This window comes from Quercus suber, unplaced genomic scaffold (assembly GCF_002906115.3).
Source record: "Quercus suber isolate HL8 unplaced genomic scaffold, Cork oak 2.0 scaffold_647, whole genome shotgun sequence".
Lineage (NCBI taxonomy): Eukaryota > Viridiplantae > Streptophyta > Magnoliopsida > Fagales > Fagaceae > Quercus > Quercus suber.
Window position 1 is genome coordinate 316,273 of NW_027070088.1, and position 21,842 is coordinate 338,114.

Consider the following 21,842-nt stretch of genomic DNA (forward strand, 5'->3'; position numbering starts at 1 on the left):
CCTCGGGCAAATTTGTAAAGACTCATTTGTACATTTAAATCTTAGACCTCTGATTCCTCATACTCTATCTGTGTCCACGGGCGAAGTCCAAACTTGTTCATCCCACTCTCTTTACAAGTATCTATTGATTTGGGCCGAATTTGGGAATTTTTATCCCGCTATTCTAAGTGGGCTTGGGCCACTAGATTTCATGCTCTTACAATCATGATATCTCACTCTTTGGATTTAGCTTTTGTCTTATTATATTTCTTCTTCTATTTTTTTTTTGGTGGAGATATTGTCCTATTATATTTCAATCCAACAACATTTTATTATCTTCTTTTCTTTTCTTTTTTTTTAAGGTAAAGGGTAGAAATCTTATTGATGATAAATATACATGACATGTAACAAACCTTGACCATGACAATAACATAAGGCCATCAAGGGAAGCAGCAACTGGTCTGCAAAGTAGACAATTATGTAGAAAAAAAAGAGTTAATGTTCTTCTCAAAAAAAAAAAAAAAAAAAAAAAAACTTAAAAGTTGATGCGACTTTTTATCATCTAAGAATTGTACTTTTTTAAGACTAATTAAAATAATTAATTAACGTAGAAGTAATGTGTAAGCCAAATCAACATTTTTGTTAAAACAAATGACATCAATGATAAAGTAAATTGTCTCAAAAAATTCAAAACAAAACTAAAACAAAAACACTCTATATTTATGGGTACGAAAGATAGGGCGCCGTTGGTACTGTTGTTTAAACAACAGTCTTTCGGTGTTTAAACAACACAACATGTATTTTTACAACACTTTTTAACCCCGTATTTTCATAATACTTAAACAACGTTACTAGAAGTCTTACCAAACGGCTCCATATTTTTTGTCTAATTTTCTTTTGACAAAATCTNCGCTGAGTTTGGTTCGTTGATAGGTTCTATTGTGTCTTAGCCGACCTTGATGCTTGATCCACACATACGCACGCGCACAAAATAATCTAAAAACATTCGTTGATGAATAGTATTTTATTAATTTTTGTTAAAATGTTAGTTTATTGAAGTAATTGAAAATACTAGGAGGTGCAAACTAATTTAGTTATAAGGTTATTGACAAAAGAATACATATTTTGAAAAATTTTAAAAGTATAGTACTAACTTTTATCATCCAGCTGTATTCATATGCTATGTTATTTTATGCTTCCGTTGACTATTGGTAATAGAGTAGTTCTAAGTTCTCTCAAAAAAAAAAAAAAAAAAAAAAAGTTCTAACATAACATTGCTTTGAGGTTGGAAATATTTTATTAATTCAGCACCTCTTACCCGCTTAAATTAGGCAATTTTATGGGCAAAGTTTCTTTGGAACCATTGTTGAACTAATAAGCATGATGGGTCAATCTGTAATCTAACTTCTGTTTTTTAGATAAACTCTGTATCTAACTTGACTCTCCTGATTGGTTTCCCTCGAATATACAGATTTGTGTTGCTTTGCGGCAGACTCCTTTGGTCACTTGGGTCAGTTTTGTGATCAATCTCAATCATATGTCTATGTATATTTCGAATACTTCTAGAAACAAATATGGACAAATTATGAATTTTATGTACATAGCATACATATCCCATTAACAAGTGATGATATGAAGTTATGAACCACAAGTTGTTCCTCCAAAAGTTATTTGTTGTTGTGTCCTTCACTAGATGACAAATATTTTAAAAGATAAGATATTACAGAAAGAACTTTTAAATAAAATTTTCAAAACAATAATAATTGAGGGGTTAATTAAGATATTTGGATTGAACTCTCTAAGTTCTCTATCGAGTCGTCAAAAGCTATCAAAATATTGCTCACTCACATTGTGTGTTTTTTTAATATATATATATATATATAATAACTCTTAAAAAGGTTACACATAATATAACTCTTAAAAAGTTACACATTTTTTATACCATAAATTTATAAAAGATCTAATGATTAAAGAAACATTATTAAATGTTATTACATTACATCTTATTGCCTAATTAATACTATTTTTTTTCTCTCTCCTCTTTTAATTGGTTTCCACTTGACTAAAGCCCACACCACCATTTTCAATAACCACCGTTTCAACAAAGAAGAACACCAAAATTTTTTAATGAATTTTTATTTCAGGATAAATTCTATTAAACCCCCCGAGGTTTGGGCTAATCCCAACTAGGTCCAAACTTTTAAAAAATGACCAACTTGATCCTTAAAAGACAAATTTGCCCCTAACTAACCCAAACCCTTCTCATCTTAGACCCAAACAATTCTCCTCTCTCTCAAACCTCTGGCTCCCTCTCTCTCTCTCTCACCCACACCCACACCCACAGCGGCTCCCTCTCTCTCACCCATACCCACGGCGGATAAAGACTCCCTCTTTCATGGCCGAAACCCATTTTTACCACTACCATCTTCCACTCTCTTCTCAAATCAGTTTCATGGAGACATTTGGCTAGGGATTTTTGAGCTTCACATCACCACCACTGCTATTGTTCCATGCCAACAGCTCTAATCTTCTGCCAAACGTGTTTAGGTCTTCGTTTCTAGGTGTAGATCTCTATTTTTGGGTTTGGGTCTCTATTTCTAGGTTTGGGTCTTTGTTTATGTTTGGGTTTGTGTGTCAAACATCAAGGGATCTTTAGACAAAGACCCACGAGCTCTGCCACCAACATCGGCGATGCCACCACTAGTGGTTGTTGATCTTTATCCTTTTTCTCTGTTCTATTTTTTTTTTTCTCTTTTGGTTTGGTTCCTTGTTGGTTTGAGTCTTGTTTAATTTACAGATTGGGTTTTCATATGTGATATAAGGATTTGGTGATTTTTTATTTGGGTTTGAAAGGGGGTTTAGGTATGGTCATTTGTGGGTATTTTTTGATTTAGGGTTTGTCTCAAAATGGCTCTAATATGGTGATTTTGTTAGTGTGTGCATATGAATCTGTGTATGATTGGTAATTAGGGATGATTTTTGGGGGTTTCAGGTTTTGGAATTCGTATGGCTGTGTGTGTATGTTTGTGTTCTATGAGATGGTGTATCTGTGTAGTGTGATTTGTGCTCAAATCCAAGCTCATGTTAGTGTAATCACATTGAATAAAAGAGAGGGTCTGAGACGAGAAAGAGAAGAGTGAATAGTGCTAAACAGAGTTAGGGATAAAATTGTCTTTTAAGGATCAAGTTGGTCATTTTTTAAATGTCTTGGACTTAATTGGTATTAGCTCAAACCTTAGGGAGGTCTAGTGGAATTTACCCTTTATTTTATTTTTGCAAATTGAGACCTACATCTTTTAAAAATCACAACTAGAACTAAGGACTAAACAATAGGTTCCTAAGGGATGACACCTATATGGAGAATCAGACAAACTGCTAAGAGCATCTCCAATGGCTTCTTTAAAGCCAATTTTAGAGCATCAACACCCCAAAAACCCACTCCAACAGCTTCTCTATCTCTATTTTTTAGAGTAGAGTTGCTACAGTGCTTCCCTATAAGTAGAGAACACTGTAGCTTTTACTATTCATCCTTCAAATGTTTTCTTTCTATTATAATAATCAGGTATTGAATAAAAAAATGTTGGAAGATGTGTAGTTGTTAAAAAAAGAATAAAGAATGAATAAAGAATGAATGAAGAAATAATATTTAAATGAGATAGAGAATGGGATAGAGAATCTGTTGGAAAGTGTATTTGAAAAAGTGAGTAGCTAAAAGGTAAAAGTTACTGTTCATTCTCTAAACATGATAAAAATTTGGAGAATCTGCTGGAGATGCTCTAAGCCAATAATAACGTGGGCCCTTTTGGATGGAAATGGGTTGAAACCCACACCCACTCCACAATATAAGGGCATTCACAGTGATGTTCTTAATATTTATTTAGCAATTGAGCTACAGTAAATTGTCATCTATGGCAGTCTAATGTAACTCAAAGTTATAAATAAATATTAATATTATACTCATGTTTCTGATTTTTTAATTGAAAAGTATGTTCCCTCTCACTATTTTATCTTTCTTCACTAATAGTCTCCTTCTTCCTTTCCTATTTTCTTTCCTCCTCAACTTGAGTCCTTGCCTTCTTACTAAATCTTGCTCTTGCCCTCTTGCTCTATCACCACTACCCTAAGGGCATTGGTTTAGGACATGTTTTTAGAAAATTTTTATGGGAAAATAAAAAAGTAATTAATTTTTTTTACGGCTTTTTATATTTTCCATGAAAGTGATGTAAAAAAATTTCTTATAATAACTTATTAACAATTGACCTAAGGGCATCCATTAACATGACTCATATAATATGGAGGCTTTAAGGTTCAAGTAATTGTAGAATGAGGATAATTTTCATATACCTTTTTTTTTGGTCCTTTTGGATATTATTTTTTTGGATTTTATAAAAATTTGATTTGGAGAATAATGGTCAATTTCTAGCATACTTTTGATCATCATAATGTATATAATAATGATTTTTTTTTTTTGAGAATCTATATAATAATCATAATTATTTTAAAAATGTATCTTCAATGAAAGAGTGACAGTTCTTTTCTCACATTTGGTGTCCCTTACTTTTTTTCTCACATTTGACGGTTTCATCTCACATTGTGCGGTTCCAACATCAATTGACAGTTTTTTTTCACATTGGTGGTTCCTTATTTTTTTCTACATTGACGGTTCATCCTCACATTGTGCAGTTCAACATCACATGTGATAGTTCTTTTCTCACATTTGGTGTTCCTTACTTTTTTCTCACATTTGACGGTTCCATCCTCACATTGTGCAGTTCAACATCAATGTGACAGTTTTTTTCTCCATTTGGTGGTTCCCTTACTTTTTTTTCACATTTACATGTTCATCCTCAATTGTGCAGTTTCAACATCATATGTGACAGTTTTTTTCTCACATTTGGTGGTTCCCTTACTTTTTTTTCTCACATTATACGGTTCCATCCTCATATTGTGCTTCCAACATCATGTAACAGTTCTTTTCTCACATTGGGTGGTTCCCTTACTTTTTTCTCACTTTGACGGTTCCATCCTACATTGTGCAGTTCAACATCACATGTGACAGTTTTTTTCTCACATTTGGTGGTTCCTTACTTTTTCTCACATTTGAAGTTTCATCTCACATTGTGTAGTTCACATTACATGTGACAGTTCTTTTCACATTTTGGTTCCCTTACTTTTTTTCTCACATTTGAGGTTCCATCCTCACATTGTGTTTCAACATTACATTGACAGTTCTTTTGTCACATTGGTGGTTCTTTTACTTTTTTCTCACATTGACGGTTTCATCCTCACATTGTCAGTTCCAACATCACATGTGACAGTTCTTTTCTCACATTTGGTGGTTCCTTACTTTTTTCTCACATTTGACTTCATCCTCACATTGTCAGTTCCAACATCACATGTGACAGTTCTTTTCTCACATTTGGTGTCCCTTACTTTTTTCTCACATTTGCGTTCTATTTCACATTGTGCAGTTCCAACATCATATTTGACAGTTATTTTGTTACATTTAGTGGTTCCTTTATTTGTTTCTCAAATTTGATGTTTCATTATCACATTGTACAGTTCAACATCACATTTGATAGTTATTTGTTACATTAGTGGTTCTTTATTTGTTTCTCAAATTTGATGGTTCATTATCACATTGTACGTTAATATCAAATTTGAAGTTCTTCTGTCACATATAGTGTTTCTTTATTTTTTCAAATTTGATGGTTCATTGTCACATTACAATACAACATCATCTGACTTTATTTTTGTCACATTCAGTGGTACCTATTTTTTTATTCTCAAATTTGACATTCATTATTACATTGGCAGTACAACATTACTTCTGATATGTACTTTTGTCACATTTGGTGTACCTATTTTTTTTCCTTACAATTGAAGTTCAATCTCACTAGTGCAATACAATATCACATCTACCATAATTTTACATTTGGGCCACCACTGAAAGTCACTTTTTACTTACTAATAACTACTCATCACAATAGTATTTTTTAAAGTTATTAAAAAATTTAGATCTAAAATCTAAAACCAAAAAAAAAAAAAAAAAAAAACAAAAAATGCATCCCAAGAAATTAGCACAACCACAATAACTACTTTTGTTCACAAAAAAAATCAGGTGGAATTATCTTGGTTTCTTCCANTAAAACTCATAGCCAAGCCATGTAATCCCAAATTTTAGGCTCAAAAACTTCATACTTTCCAACCAAATTAAAATTTTCTAATATGGTTAGTTAACAATGCTCAAAAGACACTTGTTAACGGTATCCTAAATTAGAGTAATTCTATGGTACCCTTGAAAAAAATAGGGGGTATGAAAGCATCCCAAGAAATTAGCCCAACCACAATAATTACTTTTGTTAAAAAAAAAAATCAGTTGGAATTATCTTGGTTTCTTCCACAAATATTTGAATATACCAATTAACTTCTTACGTATCTCCTTTGGTAGCTTCCATCACATTCAGGGTCATGCCTCCTAATAAAATAACATAGTTGAGGTCACTTTCTTGATGTTTATATTTTTATTATTTATATATACTATAAAACCAAAGATGTATAATCTTATGTGCTCTCTAATTGTTCTTATGCAACATCTGCAACTTAATCATAGTTGTGTGTTTATTGTGGTGTCTAAAGTTGGAAATAAAGTGACTATACAATTAGCAAGTTATGCAAAAAATCCAATCCAAAGATTGTTGACAGTTTTAAAATTTTCAGTAAACACTTGAATTGAAACTATAGATCCAGTATGAAATAGTCATCAATCAAGGCTATTACACCAAGTCTTATATTTTTTAGGCATTTTCATTAGATCTACGTGTGCGGAAGTGTTCCAAGGGAGATATTTAGCATGGTTCAAGAAGAATTATTGAATGAACAAAAATTCATTGTGCTTTACTACATAGATAAGGAAGGTTATCGTACGTACACCTTATCTCAGTATGCATCCCCTGACTCAAGATGGGAGGTTGTGTATTGTCCAGTTGATCAATCTATGAAGTGCTCTTGTTTGCTATTCGAGTCGTGTGGATATCCTTGTGGCCCTGTGGGCACCTATTTGCTATTATGAAGGTTGAACATTTGAAACAGATTCCACCGACATGTATAATGAACAGATGGATGAAAACAGAAAAGTCCGACCTACCTTGTAAACAAAGAACATATTCAATCAATTGTGGGCCCAAATTAAAATCAATTACAATTTTTCAAAGGATTTGTTGCAAAATTATTGTGAAAACATTATGAATGTAACATTTCTTTTAAAATAAAATAAAAAAAGTTAATGTAAATCACATAATATCAAATAAACACTAGGTGTCCATTTAGACCCACAATGAGAGCATTAGTATTGGGTGAGCAAAATTCCCAAATACCATTTTGGCAGCCTAAACACCAAAAAACACTCTACATTCGGGTTTTTAAACTTAAAAAATCTTACAACTTGGCTACAATAAACTCCTACTTTTAACACTTGTGTAGCGCATTGCTACTTATTTTTTTACATTATATTATTCTCTCTCTCCTCTGTAGCCCTAGTTCTGCTTTCTGCAAATTATATATGACTTTAGCATGCAAGAAAGCTTGATTTCCAAGTGGAGAGTAAACTCTATCAAATAGAAATTAGGCCCCAATGAGCCAATTTTTATCACTTAATTTATTCTTGCCACTTTAGAAGAAAGGTGACAAAATCTTGATGAGAACCGTACGATGCAAACCATATCATATAACAGCTCTACACAGGCTTGCTGGTGCAATTTAAACAATGCATATATAAATTGCACATTTCACTTGCATATATGGTGAAAACATGTAACTTTTGTCTGTATAGAACCTGCACAATTTCATTCTATCAAGCTGTTCAAAAATTGATCATATGGAATAAATGTATCTTCTACAACGATTAGAATTGGAAGTTCCACAATGAAGATGCAATATTCCCTTTTCAAAAGGAATTCAATCATTAGATAAAAACGACCAGATTCTCTTTCTGCAGAAAACAATTATCTGAAGCGTAACTAGTACTCCAGCCAACAGCACTCCATAGTTTATGCTTCTTCAATTTTCTCCTTCTCATAGCTCCACTTGTATATCCAAAAATCAAGCATGTTTGAAAAACGAAAAATAAAAAACTAATAAATAAAACAAACAAAACAAAATTATATAATGAAAATAAATCATTATAATTTTTTTTTTTTTTAAAATCTGTCATGAAGATAATTTGCCTATCTTTATTTCTAAATTAAGTGATAATTTACTGATCTTTATTTTAAGATGACTGATAATTTGAATAGATGCAATTCAATGAAAAGATGCCTTTAAGTTCCAAAAATCAATATTTATCAATCCCAACCCCAAAAAAGAGTCAGATAAGCAGATTATCCTAGTTTCTTCTATTCCCACCCTTTATCTCTATCGTAGTAAGTTGCTTAAGAACACTAATGAAATTTGAAAACATTATCTGAAGTACCCAATTGAAGCACGATGAGTGTTTGATCCTATCAAATTGAGAGAGAGATCAGAAAGAGAGCAATGATCGGTTGAAATCAAAGATTTCACAGCTTGCATTAATTAGGGTTTTGTCTTTTTGATCCTTACCTTTTACAAAGCTATTTTGATCTAAGAAAAGAGAGAACAAACATTCAGATTCCAATAGGAGATTCGCCCAGTATATTGACTTGAAAGCAAGAGAGCAATTTGAAAGAGAGACAAAAAAGAAAAAAAATAGTCCCTTTGATTTTTCCGTGAACACAAAACGAGAGAGAGAACGCAAGACTGCAAGAGAGAAGTCCGAAGGGAGCTGCTATTTTTTTCTTCCACACTTATTTTTATACGTTACCTGCTTGACCGGTAACTGGTATTACATAAAGAATAAATAAATGATCAGGATTAAAACAAATAAAATCAATGGTCAAGATATATGGGGGTACGGTACCCACCAAAAAAAAATAGTGGCTACCATAGAATGACCCAAATGACACCTTGCATTATTCCTTAAATGATATTATCTCCTCAAAATTTTTCCAAAAAGTGTGGTCTACATACCATTACCTTATTAAATTAGCATTTTATAATTACCCTAGAAAATGAAAAGTCTATCATAAATATTACATAAATGTTTGCCATTTAAAATTATTTCCTTTGATCTATTTTTCTTTTAGATAATATATATATATATATAGGTTATACATAAAGCGAAAGTTGAGAGAAAATTTAATAAGATTCTAAATTGAATTCCAATTGATAATCTAATTTTACGCCACAAGCCCACATGCTTTTTTTTTTTAGTTGAGTTAATGTTGTGCAAAAGATGAAGAGTCTAATATAAATAAACCATCGAAACCCAATCGTAAAAAAAAACCCAATAAACCAAAAAAAAAAAAAAAAAGAATGAATAAACTCATATGTATATGATTATAGCCAAAAAAAAAAGAAGAAGAGAAAACTCATGCATATATCTATGGTTTAAAAAATATGTAACTTTTACATTAGATATAATTTGAACTCATATATATGTGTAAGTGTGATTGTTTTTAATTGAATAGATCATATGCACGGGTTATACACTAGTTTCTTTTAAAGTTTTAGAGCTTAATGGAAAATCTAATCTAATGTAATGTCTAATACTTCTTCCTCTTTTTTCATTTTCTTTTTTGTTGAGAAACAACTAATAATCTAATATCTAATACTATATATATATATATATATATATTTTTTTTTTCTATTAAAAAAACACTATATATAGTTACATAAGCTTTTTTTTTTTTGATATAAGATAGAAATTCTACTTTAACCTAATTTAAGTGTATATGTGTGTGAAGCCCTCTCCTGGAAACTTGAACCCCGCCCCTTGCCCCCCATACCCCACAAGCACTTATACTTATGGACTGACCACCGTATCAAGGCTACACGGTGGTTACATAAGCTTAACATGGTGACAGACTGACAGTTCTATTTTTCAGTCCAATATCATCAATTTCTCTCATCTTCTTCCAAAATGAACCACGGTCCAAAAACTAATGAGAAAGAAGAGTGTGAGTCAGATCCAAAAAAAACCTTAACGAATTCAAAGAGATCTTGTCAACCTAGACTCTAGAAGAAAGGGCAGTTGGGCCATGGATGTCTTCGAACATGAAGGGTTTTGTTTAGCTCAATTTTTCATAGAAGGAATTTTGACAGCGTGATACGTAAAAATAAACTATGATTCAACCCGTCAGTTTTTCACGTGCGAAAGAGCCTACGGTCTAAGCTGACGGGATTAGACAACTAGAAAAAGCTGAAGACTCCAAGGCTGACGGACAGTAATTCGGTGCTCTTGGGCAGTCCATAGAACGTAGCGAGGAACTGACGCCGACATGGCTGAAGGGGATAAGGAAAGCTGATGGCCCTGAGGCCGATGGTTCTAAGTAAAACCATGACTTGGCCACCACGCATGATTAATAAGGAAATTACTTGTAATCCACGCTTAGTGTTAGAGTCCTATAAGGAAAGGATTCCGTGATCCACGCTCATAAGGATTCCTATAAGGAAAATACTTTTACTCCAAGGAAAAGAGGTCAATCCTTTTCTACTATAAAAACCCCAATACCCTTACAAATCAAGGTATGCATAATTAACCCCTCTCTAGCACTTTAGAGTTGAAAAGAAGTTCTAACTTGACATTTGGAGGGTATTTGGCCGGCACCACACCGACGCTCTCTGTTAGGTCTTCTCCTTTTTGTTGTGCAGGTGTTGTTTAAAGTGTGCGAGTATCGTGTGGCTCACTGGTGATTTTTTCGACATCATCAGTTGGTATATGGGCAGAAGAGTTACCGAGCATACTTTGGGCCTACAGGACTACAGCAAGGACACCAACAGGAGAAACACCGTTTCGATTAACATATGGGAGCGAAGTAGTCATCCCAGCCGAAGTCGGTCTCACAAGCTACAGGGTGCACAACCATGATGAACGGAAGAACGACGAGGCCATACGTCTGCAGCTCGATTTAGTGGACAAAGTTAGGGTAGCAGCAGAACAAAGGCTCGCATGGTACTAAGACCACGTGGCCAAGCACTACAACTCCTTGGTCAGACACAGAGACTTCCAGGTTAGAGACCTCGTTCTGAGAAAAGTCATGGGCGCAGCAAGAGACCCAACCCAAGGAAAGCTCGACCTAAACTAGGAAGGACCTTACCGAGTCACGGCGTGGCAGAGGAAAGGCACCTACCATTTGGAGACATTAGACAGACGGAAGTTGTCGCATCCTTAGAATGTTGAACACCTGCGAAGATACTACCAGTAGAGATGGTGACGTGAAGAACAACACCCCCCTTTATTCATAGTTTACTCCCCAGATTTACTATTTGCTTTTCGGTTTTTTGCTACAATAAGCCCAAAGGGCAAGTTTTTTACTTTGTTTTTTTTCTGCAGTAAGCCCAAATGGGCAGGTTTTGTTTTTGGACTACTTTTTATATAGATGCATGGTAATAAGAGGAGTTTATTCAGAACTACTGAAGTTTCTACTTACAAGTTCACATTCACGAAAAGTGGAAGACCTTGAATCCACAAGAAAATTGGCCAAAGTCCACAAGATGGACAAAGCTATAAAGCTGACGGTCTAATAAAAGACAAAAATTGGCCAAAGTCCACGAGATGGACAAAGCCATAAAGCTGACGGTCTAATAAAAGACTGACAAATTGGCCAAAGTCTACGAGATGGACAAAGCCATACAGCCGACAGTCTAATAAACAACCTAAGCTAAAAAACTCAGCTATAAAGCTGACGGTCTAATAAAAGACTGATAGAAATTGGCCAAAGTCCACGAGATGGACAAAGCCATAAAGTTGATGGTCTAATAAAAGACTGACAAATTGGCCAAAGTCCACGAGATGGACAAAGCCATACAGCCGACGGTCTAATAAACGACCTAAGCTAAAAAACTCAGCTATAAAGCTGACGGTCTAATAAAAGACTGACAAATTGGCCAAAGTCCACGAGATGGACAAAGCCATACAGCCGACGGTCTAATAAACAACTTAAGCTAAAAAACTCAGCTATAAAGCTGACGATCTAATAAAAGACTGACAAATTGGCCAAAGTCCACGAGATGGACAAAGCCATGCAGCTGACGGTCTAATTAAAGACCTAAGCTAAAAAACCCAGCTATAAAGCTGACGATCTAATAAAAGATTAGCGGATTAGCTGATGGTCCCACATTAATGACCTCATCTCAAGAAAGTAATAAATTATCAAAATTGGGTAAGTCCATAAGGTGGACGACCTTAACCCAAGGAAATATGTTGTTAAAACTCCTAGGAGTAACAGATTAAAAGCATGGGAAAAAGACAAGTCTATTGATCCATAAAGTAGATGAATCTCGCTTAATAAAAATAGACTAAGTCATTAAAAGTGACGGGCTCACCAAAATGACCGTCTGTTCAAAAAATTGAAACTAATGGCTTAATTAAGCCAACGGTTCCATTTGGCTGACGGCGTCACTAAACTAGACGACGTCACCAACATAACCTACAAATAGGTTGACGAGCCCAACCTACGGCTGGGAGATAGCCTTAGCAAGTAAAAGAAGTGCAAGAACAAAATGGCCATACATATATGATCAAAAACGACGGGTATCATAAGCAAAGATAAACTGAGTACAAATAGAAGCCCTAAAAACCAAAGGGGCACTTGAAAACATTGTTTGCAGATGGAATAAAATACAACTGTTACAAAAAATAAAACTATGGTTGGGAAGAGGAACGTCACTTAAAGCCTTGTTTACTTCTTCTGAACAGGAAGGTCGTCTGCATCTAAAATCTCCACAGAAGGATTGGAAGAAATAACTGGAAGGTTCGCAGTAGGCTGAGCTAGAACAACCCCATTGCCATCACGAGGAGGTGCATCTCCAGATCCGACACCTTCAATATTGACGGCGTCGTTAGTAGGCGTCATTGGCATGGCGTCATCCAAAGTGATTCCAGAAAGATCTAACTCAGGGAAGGCTAACGCAACCTGCTTAAGGCAGTTATCAAACCCTGTTCCGTAGTATCCACCATAAAAATCGACGAAGAAATCTGACTCCTTGAACTTCTGGACTGCGTCAACCCCAGTTTGCTCCACCTATTTACGAAGGGCCGTAAACTCTTGTTCTAATTTTTCCTGTTGACGACCTACCTCCTCTAACTTCTGTTTCGTCCCTTTTAGCTCGACGTTCAATAAACGCATGGCCTCCTTATATTGAGCCTGCTGATTTAACGCGAGCGACGACGCCTTCCTTGGCCACGCACCGGTCCTGGAGCACTTTTACACAAACCAAGGCCTAGAGAAGGATACAACCGTCAGTCATTGAACAGGAAGAAGATAAGAGAAAAAACCAACTAGAAGAGATAGCTTACCTGTGTGAGGTCAAACAAAGCTGACGCCCCCAACAGCACACAAGGGTCAATATTCGTCGGCTTTATAAGCGATTCTATTGCTTCAACAGCAAAGTCCTTGTGCATCAAAAGGCAACAGGGCCCTTCCAGGACGGGACCAGAAGAAGTCATCACCCCCTTTCCAGCTACATGGCCTGACTTGGGGGTTGACTTCTCTGGGGCTCGTTCCCAGAAACGACGACTGTCTTCTTTAACGGACAATTATCCTTCTCGTCGGTCTTTCTCTTTGGCGTACTTTTGGTAACGGATTTAGGAGCCGACGAGGATGCCAACTCCCCTTTTGCCCTTTGTTCTTCCTTCTGATGGGCAGCAGCAGCCCTTATTCGTTACTTGGCTGACTCCATCTCTGTAAAAGTACTAGATACATTAAGAAAAACTGACGGGGAAAGCTGAAGTAATGAGACTCTAGGAAGTAATTACTCACGGCGGCGAGAAAAATCTTCTAACTTGCGAGCTCCGGGCGTCGGTTCAGGACCCCCGCAATACGCGTGAAGAGTGTCAAGAGTAATTAAGTCTCAACACGATCGCTGCTCAATGGGAGTCTCGAGAACCCGACAGATAAAATCCTCCTGCTCTTCAGTTATATGAGGACGAATGTGGGTTGAAGAAGAAATAGTGGACGACGTTAAAACACTTCAAAAGGCAGATAGGAAAATGCATGTAAAATAATCAATAATTAACTGACGAGGGTAAAAGCTGACGGTTGAAACTTGAATTTTTGATAAAAGCCCAGGTGTTATCAAAATAACCAGGGGCATCGTCTCCCACTCTTCCTAACGGCATACCCAGTCCGTCCCTTTAACAAAAAAGTATCTACCCTTCCAATTTCTATTCAAATCTGGCTTTTCAAACACTAATCTTAATTCCCTCTCCCTGACGGCAAAATGGTACATCCCTTTCGAAGAAGACAAGTGTTGGGGTCTATAACAATAGAAGAACTCGTCTAAAGAAAGCTGACGGTGTCCTCCACTTAGACGACCCCATAAGACCTCAGCACTTATAAAAATCCTCCACGAATTTGGAGCAATCTGACTAATAGACAACCCCATAAAGTCAGCCAGCTGACGGTGTAGGGCCGTCAGGGGTAGCCTTAGCCCCGCAGCAAACGTGGCATGATACATACCGACGTCTGCGGTTCTCCCTGTGTAGCATTTCTCGCCATCACTAGGCGGACGGATGGGGATGTGGTCTGGGATTTGGAAACGGGTGCATAACTCTTTGAAGACCTTATCACTTATACTTTGTAAAAATTTATTGACAGCCCATTCCTTGGGAAAGATGAAGGGACGGCTACCTGCAGGGCTTCCTATTATTCCCTTGCATGACTCCTCATCACCTTCATCCCCGTCACTATCCCTCTCTTCTTCCCCCTCAACTTCACCTTCCTTACCCACTACCTCCTCCTGGTCTTCGCCTCCAAGACTCCTTACCTCCTCGTCAGGAGTTTGGGCTAACGTTTCCCTTTCTGACGACCAGGAAAAGCTCCTGGACTCATCACCTGAACCAAATACCTCGTCATAGCCCGCTCCGTCGCGAACCGACGACTGACCACTCGACTCGTCACTTGACATCTGACTACCTACAAGTGACGGATTTAATCTAAGCACCTAAGATGACGACCTCACTTTAAGAAAAATGGATAAAAATAAAACATATACAAAGAGATAAAAAGAACTTACAAGCTTCTTATAATGGGTGACGGATGAAGACGCGACAGCAGTGCAGGCGACGAAGTAGGAGAATTGATAGAAAGAAGGCGACGGACCTTCTCTCCAGGAATTAGAAAATAAGAAATAGGAATAATGAGGTGGAATGAGCGGATTATATATATAGGAAGCATACACGGAAGACGAAGAGACGCCCTCGTTCAGAAGCGGAGCCAACTAGGGTACGCCGCGTGTCCAAAGCATTTAATACCAGCTGCATCATTTTCTCTCTCCTGGCTAGAATGAAAGTCAGCAACAAAAAAATTTAACTCCATAGCCCGTCAGTTTTTACTGATGGAGATATGGAGTAGGGGGCAACTGATACGTAAAAATAAACTATGATTCAACCTGTCAGTTTTTCACGTGTGAAAGAGCCTACGGTCTAAGCTGACGGGATTAGACAACTGGAAAAAGCTGAAGACTCCAAGGATAACGGATAGTAATTCGGTGCTCTTGGGCAGTCCATAGAACGTAGCGAGGAACTGACGCCGACATGGCTGAAGGGGATAAGGAAAGCTAACGGCCCTGAGGCTGACGGTTCTAAGTAAAACCATGACTTGGCCACCACGCATGATTAATAAGGAAATTACTTGTATTCCAAGCTCAGTGTTAGAGTCCTATAAGGAAAGGATTCCGTGATCCACGCTCATAAGGATTCCTATAAGGAAAAGACTTCTACTCCAAGGAAAAGAGGTCAATCCTCTACTACTATAAAAACCCCAATACCCTCACAAATCAAGGTACGCATAATTAACCACTCTCTAGCACTCTAGAGTTGAAAAGAAGTTCTAACTTAACCTTCGGAGGGTATTTGGCCGGCACCATACCAGCGCTCTCTGTTAGGTCTTCTCCTTTTTGTTGTGCAGGTGTTGTTTAGAGTGTGCGAGTATTGTGTGGCTCACTGGTGGTTTTTTCGGCATCATCACAGCGCAAGGTCACTTCAGGCCTTAATCCAACCACTTGAGTTATGCCATTATGACACAATCTCATTTCAATGAGTCTACAAGCCCATTACACCACACTTGCACATGATTTGTGCCCTTCTTGGAGATCCTACTTAGCTTAAACTCACAAACCTTGAATCTTGATGTTCCACTTGTGGCTACACATAGATTGTAAAGTTATTTACACACACACAGATATATATGCAGGAATCCAAATGATGTATTTGTGTCTTCATGGCACTTTGTTTGCATATATGAGTCCTAAGGCCGTGGATGCCTCTGCTAGAGAAGATCGATCTTTCATTTCAAGGATAAATTTGAGCTCTTTTTTGATTGAATATATCCTTATGGACCATATTGGGATCATGTATTGGGGTACTGGAGAGAAGTAAAGAAAATTGCTCAATTCATTGGTTACCTTTTTCTTTGGAGGGCGAAAATAAAGATGTGGTGCACAACATTATAAACCTATATAGTTTTGAGAACTTGTCTGGTTTGAATGTGAATAAAAGTGGAATCACGCATTTTAGAGGGCCACCATTCAAAAACAACACATTTTTTAGGAAAGGTAAAATTGGAGATTGAAAGAATCATCTTACACCTAAAATGGCAATGTTGCTTAATAAAATTACTAAGCACAAGCTAAACGGTTCTAGCTTAGTATTGCATCTCGCATCGAATGCATGAGAGATGATCTACTGATGTAGGACAATATATATATATATATATAAATATATGTTGATTTTTTATATTTTTCTTAAATTTTTTGTAATTTTAGGTGACAAGATTTTTATTTCCTTGATTTTAGGTGTTTTAAAAGGTTTTCTAGTCAAATTAGAGTTTTATTATGATAGGGTATCAGTTAGGAACATTTGGTTTGTAAAATAAGTTTCCTAGAGCCTTTAAATAAGCTTGCAAGATGAATTATGAATTTAGATCAATTTACGTTCAATAATATTAAGTTATTATTATTTCTTGTGGATTCAAGCCCCATATGGATTTAAGGGTTTTGTTAAACTAGAATGTGATCTAGCCTCATTTCACGGAGAAAATGGGCTTTTGCCATTTCTTTTTAAAATATCAAGCAAAATGCCCAATGTCTGAAACTAATTAGGGAAATGCCTTTATTTTGAAACTTGTTTTTTAGAAAATCGAGTTTCAAATGTATAAGTCGATTTTTGGAATATCGAGTTATAGCAAACATGGACTTCGAATTTTTTTTTTTTTTTTTGGGAACTCTAGTTCCATGAACTCAAATTCCAAAATTATTTTTTTATTTTTCAGTTCGCTATAACTCGATTGTCCAAAAATCGAGTTTTAAATTGAAAATCAAGTTTCAAAACAGGGGCATTTTCCTAAATAGTTTCAGACATAGAGCATTTTGCTGGATATTTTAAAAAGAAAGGACAAAAGCCCATTTTCTCCCTCATTTCACCTTAACGTACGTCCTCCATCATCTACACTCCTTTCATGGCTTCCAAAAAAATAGTTGAGTATGACAATTGAATAAAATGTGGCACCATTGCCTGCTTTGGCATGTCAAACACCATGACTTATGGTCATTTTGGTATAAGGATCACTAGTAGGTTGCTTAATAAAGTGAGATTTTTTTTTTGGAGAAAGCTTAATAAAGTGAGATTGATCCCTACTAGTGTGTTGTATTAAGTATTAATGTTGGACGTTGGATCTCTACCAGTATGAAGGTTTTTGTTGCGGTCCATATTCCTTAGAAGGAATATTGTTGATGGCTCAAGATCACTTCAAGCCTCAACCCAACCAAGTGATCTTGAGTAGTACCCTGAATTCTACCATAACTTGGCTTGAGGCTCTGAGTTTTGCTATTATGACACGATCAAGTTGCGACGAGTCTACAAACCCATTACTCACCAAAATGGCACATGATTTGGTACCTTTCTTGGAGTTTATAGTTGGCTCAAACGTACAAACATTGGATCTAGATGTACCACTTGTGGCTACGCACGTTCCCTACACTTCTTTACCAAAATCCATTATAAATTCTTGTTGTAAAGTTGTTTACATATGCAGCGATCCAAAGGATGTATTTGTGTCTCAGTGGCACTTTGCTTATAAGTTGAGTGCTACCATCGCAAAAGCTCGGCCATGGAAGATCTTCATTTGGAGGATGCATTCGAATTCTTTTGTGAAGGATTATCTTCATATGGACCATACTGGGATCATTTATTAGGGTATTGGAGAGCAAGTTTGGAATCACCAGAGAAGATACTATTTTTAAAGTGCGAAGATTTGAAGAATGAGAGCATATATTGGGTGAAGAAAATGGCTCAGTTCATGGGTTACCCCTTCTCCTTTGAGAAGGAAGAAAAAGGTGTGGTAAAAAACTATTATAAATCTATGTAGTTTTGAGAACGCGAAGAGCTTGGAGGTCAATAAAAGTGGGATCACGCAATTTAGAGCCAATGAGTTGACAGCTAAAAACGACACGTTTTTTATGAAAGGTAAAGTTGGAGATTGGAATAATCATCTCACACTTGAAATGGCTATGCAACTTGATCAAATAACCAAGTAAAAGCTAAGCGGTTTTGTGTTGACATTGCACGTCACATATAATGCATGAACGAGTAGTTTCCACTCATTTCATGGCTTCCATGAAAGTAGTTGAGAATGGCAACAAAATAAAATAAGGGACTAGGTTTTTTTTTTTTTGCATCGAAAACACCATGAATCATCGTTATTTTGGTGTAACAACCACTTGTAGTTGTAGATTACTTTATAAGGTGAGGCTAATATCATTGGAGAAATTGAAGAAGTGTGGTTTGGAGGGTATGGTTTGATTCTTTTCGAACCTTTTAAATGAGCCCAACACATGCGTGTTATCACGTGGGCAAGGGACACTGGTAGCACCTCAAGCTCATGGAGGAGATCTTGTATCCGAAATTTCCACCCCAAAATAGCTTTTATACTCTGGCTGACTATGGCCCAAAATTTCTGTTTGAACCCTTTTTTCCTTTAAAAATGGTTGACTCTCATTGGCCAACTTCAGCTACTAGCTCTCATCTAGGTGAGCCTCCCAATGGTCTGAAACAACTAAAAAGGGGGAGCCAATAAGAGTTTAGTCAAGTATTTTCCAAATCATGTTAAAAGCTTGCTAAACTCTTCCCTAAACAAAAGCAACCCAAGCCAAGACACCAAATTAGTGTCATGGGGGATAAATGCCTCTTCTACTACCAAAATCCCAGTCATTAGCAACACCCCAAACTCTATATAAAACTCTCTCTTCAGCTCAAAAATCAACTAACCATGTTTTACCCTTAGAGTTGAAATTTGAGAGCAGAAGCCCACTTAGCTAGGGACATTCTCACAATTTTGAAGATTAGGGGTGAAAATATGGGTACAGGGAAACATTTCATCTCTTCCTTACAACCTCTCTCAATTTTATTTTCTTGTTGAATGTGGGTTGATATTTTCGGACCTGTGTACTTTTTTGCATTTTCTTATATTTTAGTTATGGCATTTTGATTTCTCTCTTGTTAAAACATTATTAGCTTTTTGTTCATTATACATTTGGAATTTTGGGCTTGACTCTCTATGAATAAATACTTTTAAAGAATCCAATAGGAGATTTGGGCTAATATCACATTTTTCGCCCTTGTCACAAAAAATGTCCCCGACAACGGTCAAACTAAGATTGTACTAATGCGTTAGAGCATGAATTTAAGTAATCACATATTCACTTTTTTTTCTTTTTTTTTTTTTCTTTTTCTCTATTTTCTCTCCTCACTTTCATTAATCACATGAATTTTAAGCTGCATATATATAATATCTTTTTTTCTTAAATAAAAAATCGAATATTCATAAATTATCATTTTGATTAATGATTTTTTCTTCATTAATGCATTCCAATCACAGCGTGCATGATGCACTAGTATAAGATGCACTAGTATAAGGACAAGAAAGTTGAAGGATGACAAATAGTTTTTTTTTTTTTTTTTGAGAAAAAGGATGACAAAAAGTAGGTGTTATAAATTACAATATTTATAAGGCTTTTATAAGATACTGTTAGTAATGTAGAGTAAATGTGTATTTATTTCCTATTTGCATTTGCTTTGTTAATTCCTAGTGGTAGTCGCAAATTTATAAATATCAACAAATAGCTCGTTATTTTTCATAAAAAACAAAAAACAAATAGCCCGACGTTCGTTATTATTGTCATCATTCTTTATCTTTGAATAAGTGTTCAAATTGCCGTTTTAGGGAATTTTGAATTTTTATTTTTATTTTTTTAAGAAGAAGGAATATTATTGTTTATTTATTTATTTATTTATTTAAGAAAGAAGGAATATTATAGTTGAAAGAAGATTTTACTCAAAAAATCATTTACGTCCACAAAAATATGGAAGTATATGGAAGTAAACATCTATAGTTTTTTTTCTCAAAGAAAGAAAATCTATATTTCAAAATTAGAGGAACATGTATGAATTCCCAGTCTTGAAATATGAATATTTTTATTTACCCGTACATAGAAATTATCCCTAAGTTTTCCAGATAATTTAAGAAAAAAAAATTTATAATTTTTATATTGTTGTGTTTCTCAGAAAAAATAGGAGCTTTGTTGGTATTTGAAACTTCTTATTGGTTGCTAACACGTGTTAATTGTCCAATCTCTAATTTATCATGAAACAATTGATCAGGCAATTATCTATTGAAAAGTAAACTACTTCTCATTGTAACTATAAAAGTTTTTTCCTGTTAAACAAAATTTAAAATAAACTAGTCGCTAACATGTGCTATGCATGAGAACCTACCTACTTGTGAGGTAAACTAAAATAATTTTATAAAATCTTAAATTGATAAAGAAATTACATCATTTCATGATTTGCTCTTGTATGACTTTAATTTATGTTACAATTTGATGAAGAAGCCATTACACGTTTATTTTATAAAATCTTAAATTGATAAAGAAATTACATCATTACATGATTTGCTTTTGTATGACTTCAATTTGTGTTACAATTTGATGAAGAAGCCATTGCTTGAACGTGCAATGGCTTACAACAAATTTTTCAGACAGTTTTAGATACTGTAAAAAATAACTCAAAAATTTAGATATTAAAACTTCTAAAAGACCAAAAAATATTAAAGAATCAAATGATTCACTACTTAGAAATTATTGAAACAAAACAAACTATATATGACTAAAAAATAGAATAATATAAGAAAAAGATTGGGTTAATTTCGAAAGAATAATCCATGACTATAAGTTTGCACCCTATCATAAAATATCACATTAGTGAAGTAGAGAGATAATACTGATAATAATAATAATAATAATAATATATTAAAACTTCTGAAAGACCAACAAATATTAAAGAATCAAATTTTAAAGTAAAGAATTATAGAAATATCACAAATAGATTTGAATATTCAATATATGATTATATATATATATATATATATGTATTTGAATAAGATATAGTTTTGTTAGAATTGTGATTTCATATAGATGATTATGAACAATCTGACTATGAATTTATTCTGATATCCAGCTAATAGGGGTTATTCATTGGTACTCTGATACCCAAATCAATGGGGGTTATTCATTAGTACTCTGATACCCAGCCAATGAGGGTTATTCATTGGTATTCTGATACCCAAACCAATGGGAGTTATGCATTGGTACTTTGATACCCAACCAATGAGAGTTATTCATTGGTACTTTAATGCCCAGTCACGAGGATATAGCGTGACCATAGTCATAAGATTATTAAGAATATGAATTACGTTTGAATATTTGAACTATTTTGAGTCCTTAAATTTACA